Here is a 6,039-nt window from a genome sequence, read left to right on the forward strand (position 1 = left end):
GGACAGATTATCGATAGATGAATATTGATAGATTGAATGTGAGGATAGAGCCCAGTGCGAGGTGTGTGTGTGTGTGTGTGTGTGTGTGTGTGTGTGTGTGTGTGTGTGTGTGTGTGTGTGTGTGTGTGTCTGTCTGTCTGTCTGTGAGTGTGTGTGTCGCGCTGAAGGTGACAGTGCCAAAATATCCAGTATCTTGAATACCCAACCATCCACTCACACGATGTAGCGCTATTTGCAAGTGACTCCACTGGATGACAAGCCAAGTAATTCCCTGCATTCCAAGAATCCGTCTGTTACGCTGGGTGGTAACCATATCATCAACAAATGGACGCCCGTTGATGAGTGTTTTTTGCCCTTTTACACTGATGACATATTTCAGTATTTCGCTGGGTGGTAACCATATCATCAACAAATGGACGCCCGTTGATTTAGTGTTTCGTCCCTTCACTCCGATGACTTAATTCTTGCTCAACCAGACGATTTTATTTATCTATTGCCAGACGCCTTAATCCCGTAAGGGGTGGCCACAAACAAATCGCCTCCACGTCGCCCTGTCCCCCGCCATTTCGCTGCCCTGCCTTCCAGCTCGCATCCCCCTCCTTCATATACCTCTCCACACCATCCCTCCATCACTTCCCCAGTCTCCCCCTCCCTTTCCCCCGCTCCACCTCAGTCACGTACACTCTCCTCGTTAGTCTCTCATTCTCCATCCTCTCCTCATGGGCAAACCACGTCAACGCATTTCTCCTAACGCTTTCTATCACATCCAGTTATGATCAGGGTTTTATTAGTCACGAAATGCTGCTCAGGGGAGGAATACTGGTCACATTCGTCTCCTTGAACCCATATTCTCGTGGGTTGAGGAAGCTCCCTAACACCTGTTCTCTAGCGATTTATTTTTCGATATGGCTAGTTATTGCTATTTTTCGCACATTTTTATTGTTATTATTTGAACGTTATTTTTTTTGGACGTTATTTTTTATCCATTATTTTTTTTTTGAACGTTATTATAATTTTTTGTACGTTATTATAATTTTTTGTACGTTATTATAATTTTCTGTACGTTATTTTTTTCGTACGTTATTTTTCGTACACAAAAAAGTATCGTTACTCCGGGGTACGATAGATACGTAACGAACACTACGATGGCTGCTGTTTCCGAAGGGTTGATACATCCACACCGACGCGTTTATCACCTCTGTCACAGGAAATGCCTCTTATACCCCATGCATATCGACGCATTTATCTCGTCAACCACAGGAAATGCCTCTTATACCCCATGCATATCGACGCATTTATCTCGTCAACCACAGGAAATGCCTCTTATACCCCATGCATATCGACGCATTTATCTCGTCAACCACAGGAAATGCCTCTTGTACCCCATGCATATCGACGCATTTATCTCGTCAACCACAGGAAATGCCTCTTGTACCCCATGCATATCGACGCGTGTATCACCTCAACCACAGATAACCACAGATAATGCCTCTTATACCCCATGCATATCGACGCATTTATCACCTCAACCACAGGAAATGCCTCTTATACCCCAGGCATATCGACGCGTTTATCACCTCTGTCACAGGAAATGCCTCTTATACCCCATGCATATCGACGCGTTTATCACCTCAGGCACAGGTAATGCCTCTTATACCCCATGCATATCGACGCATTTATCTCGTCAACCACAGGAAATGCCTCTTATACCCCATGCATATCGACGCATTTATCACCTCAGCCACAGGAAATGCCTCTTATACCCCATGCATATCGACGCGTTTATCACCTCAACCACAGGAAATGCCTCTTATACCCCATGCATATCGACGCGTTTATCACCTCAGCCACAGGAAATGCCTCTTATACCCCATGCATATCGACGCGTTTATCACCTCAGCCACAGGAAATGCCTCTTATACCCCATGCATACCGACGCATTTATCACCTCAACCACAGGAAATGCCTCTTATACCCCATGCATATCGACGCGTTTATCACCTCAACCACAGGAAATGCCTCTTGTACCCCATGCATAACCAACGATGCGGGATATGCAGGGGTACCAACAGTTTCCTAGCCCCTGTCTGCTCTTCCTAAATCATCGTCGTTTGTCGTAGTGTTTAGCACAGCGTCATAACGATACCAATTTGTACAGCTATACATCAAAGACCCACAAATATATCACATAATAAAAAAACACACTAATCACAGGAAAATAACGATAACTAATAAAAGAAAATCCAAAAATAAAAACAAGATTACACAAAGAAAATTCCCCTTCCTAAAAAAAAAAAAAAAAAAAAAAAAAAAAAAACAATCCCTCTATGATATTCCAAGGCAATATAATTTTTCCTGATATTATTCCTCAGTTTTTTTTAAAGGGAAGAAGGGAGGTGAAATTTAATTAACCTTTGACCCTCTTGAAGGTAATGAAGGTAATTAACGTCTCACACACCTGTAATAGGGTTATTTAATTGGTTATTTGATAATAATTGGATGGTGAAAGATTATTACGTGATTTCTCTCTCTCTTCTCATCTCTCTCTCTCTCTCTCTCTCTCTCTCTCTCTCTCTCTCTCTCTCTCTCTCTCTCTGCACACACACACACACACACACACACACACACACACACACACAACATCCAGTCCCTTTTTGCCCTATACAGTACAGAGAAGAGCGTAGGGGATAAGTTACTCATTCACTATATTTAAGGCAACGGTGACCAGCCTCCCTCGCCCCTGAGTGGCACTACGCAAGCAAGAAACCTCCACCACTCCTTAGATGGAACCTATATAGGCTTCATTCGGCTGGAGCGCCTCACCCCACTAAACCACCAGGCGTCCTTTAGTTATATGGTTACCACCCAGCGTAAGAAATGGTTTCTGGGACACAAAAAATCACTAGGCTTGTAACTCGTGGAGAGAGAGAGAGAGAGAGAGAGAGAAAATGAAACATGGAACTAGAGAGAGAAAAGTTTTGAAAGGAATGAAATTAATTCAAGAGAAATCTTTAATTGGAGAGAGAGAGAGAGAGAGAGAGAGAGAGAGACAGACAGACAGAGACAGACAGACAGACAGAGACCGATACACATACAGACAGCTTGAGATAGAACCGTAGACAGACAGAGACAGAGATAGACAGACAGAGAGAAAGAAAGAACTCCAACAGAATGAAGCGAAGTGTGTCAGACAGATGATGATGATGATGATGATGATGATGATGATGATAAGGAGGAGGAAGAAGAGAATGATGATGGTGGTAATGATGGTGACGACGAAGGCGATGGTGATGATAATAATAGTAATAATAATAATAATAATAATAATAATAATAATAAAGTGAAATCCAATAAAGATAGATAAAAATAAAGACAGATAATAAAGCAATTACTGTGATGGATGATGGAAGTTGAAATCGATGAAGGGATGAATAGGCCACAAAGGAGAGAGAGAGAGAGAGAGAGAGAGAGACAGACAGACAGACAGACAGACAGAGTAGGGTCAGGCCAAAAAGGAGAGAGAGAGAGAGAGAGAGAGAGAGGGGGGGGGAGAGGCAGTTATGTAGTAGTTAATCTCGGGTAGATAGATAATTGGATAGATAGACAGATCGATGGAGGCGTTAGTCACAGGGATAGATGGATGGACAGAGATAGATGAAAGTTAGTCTCAGGCGTAGATAGATAGATAGATAGATAGATAGATAGATAGATGTGAGAGAGAGAGAGAGAGAGAGAGAGAGAGAGAGAGAGAGAGAGAGAGAGAGAGAGATGAGTAGATAGAAGTAGTCATCAATCTATCTATCGGGTTTTATCTATCGGGTTGTATCTATCGGGTCATATCTATCGGGCTCTATCTATCGGGTTGTATCTATCTGGCTCTATCTGTCGGGTTGTATCTATCGGGTTGCATCTATCAGGTTACATCTATCGGGGGTTTATCTATCGGGATGGCTGGTTTGCGAGGTAATGCATCAGTGTGATTTGCAATGCCCTACACGATATTGACATCAGACACACATACGCAGATATACATACATACGTACATATACGTACTTACACACATACCTTCATACATACATAGTGTACATACATTCATACGTACATACAGTCATACATACATACATACATATATACATACATACGTACATACATACTTATACATACATATATACACATACATACATACATACATACATACGCACACACTTCTTGCAGCTCTTCTCTCTCTCTCTCTCTCTCTCTCTCTCTCTCTCTCTCTCTCTCTCTCTCTCTCTCTCTCTCTCTCTCTCTCTCTTTCGAAACTTAAGCAATATAACTAATTCGTATCTTCTTCCTTTTCAGAGATTGGTGAGGTGAGGAGAAGACAAGAGGGAGGAAAGGAAGACGAAGGAAGGATTACTGAAGGAAGGAGGAAGTGGCTGAAGGAAAAGGAGGAAGTGAAGATCGAGGAAATAAGGAAGGAAAGGAAGACAGGAAAAGGAAAGAGGAAAAGTGTAGAGAAGTGAAGGAAGCAGGAAGTGGAAGTAAAGGCGAAAGAAGGAAGATAAACAAAAGGAAGGAAGAAGGAAGATAAGGAGGAAGTAAGATAAAGAGGTGAAAGAGAGAGAGAGAGAGAGAGAGAGAGAGAGAGAGAGAGAGAGAGAGAAATAGAAAAAAAGATATATTAACTGTGTCGAGGATTAACAAGTGGAATATGATGCTAGTCACGAAGAAGTGCCGTGGAAAGAGTATAGAGCCGTAGCATTGTCATTTTGTGAGGTACGTGAAATAATCTACAAAGGGACGAAAGATTGGGCCAAGTTAAAGTGAAAGAATTATAGTCACGAAGAAGTGCTATGGGAAGGATGTAGAGCCATAGCATTTTTCCGCCACTGAGCTACGTGAAATAAGCTGCAAAAGGACGAAAATCTCGGCCAAGGTGAAAGAACGGTAGTCACGAAGAAGTGCTGTGGAAGTAGCCATCAACCGTCTGGCTCCTACCCTTTCTCTCAGCTCAGGAAAACCGTCTGAGGTCAATAAAATAAAATATAAATCTTGAAGTGGTGGAATAGAGGAGAGAGAGAGAGAGAGAGAGAGAGAGAGGGGAACTAATAGACACTCAGTAAAGGAGTAAAGTATTTTATAAGTGTCGTGGTACAAGAAGTGGTGTTAAGTAGACCTATTAAAGTCAAAATAAGTGTAATTAGTAAAGGAAATTGTTTATAAGTCGAGCTACGGAAGTGGTGTTAAGTAGTGACGTTTAGTAAAGGAGAAGTAAAGGAAAGATTAGTAACCAAGGAGTAAGGAGTTATGTTTGTGGCAGTAGTGAAGTGATGTGTAGTAAAGGAGAAATAAAGACGAGATTAGTAACCAAGGAGTAAGGGATATTGTGAAAGCGGTGTCAGGAGAGAGAGGTGGTGTAAAGCTGAAATAAAGGAGAATAATTCAGTAACTAGAGTCAAGGATTATGCTTCCTTTGTTAGTGTGGTGCCAAAAGGTGTTAACTGATAAAAACAAAAACAAGAAAAACTGATGATATAAAAAACAATAGCTGGTGAAAAAACAAACAAACAATAGCTGGTGAAAAAAAAAACAATAGCTGGTGAAAAAACAAACAATAGCTGGTGGAAAAAACAACAATAGCTGGTGAAAAAACAAACAATAGCTGGTGAAAAAACAAACAATAGCTGGTAAAAAAACAACAACAGCTGGTGAGGAAAAAAAAAACAATAGCTGGTGAAAAAAAACAATAGCTGGTGAAAAAAAAAACAATAGCTGGTGGAAAAAAACAAAACAATAGCCGATGAAAAAACTAACGTGAGAAAATAATATTTGGTAAAAAAACAATAGCTGGTAAAAAAAAAAAAAAACAATAGCTGGTACAAAACAATAGCTGGTGAGAAACAATAGCCTAGCTGGTGAAAAGTTGGTGAAAAAACAACAGCTGGTGAAAAACAATAGCTGGTGAAATACAACAGCTGGTGAAAAACAGTAGCTGGTGAAAAACAACAGCTGGTGAAAAACAATAGCTGGTGAAAAACAACAGCTGGTGAAAAACAA

The sequence above is a fragment of the Coenobita brevimanus genome, chromosome 79 (assembly GCF_032717465.1).
Source record: "Coenobita brevimanus isolate Jiangsu-jjx chromosome 79, ASM3271746v2, whole genome shotgun sequence".
Lineage (NCBI taxonomy): Eukaryota > Metazoa > Arthropoda > Malacostraca > Decapoda > Coenobitidae > Coenobita > Coenobita brevimanus.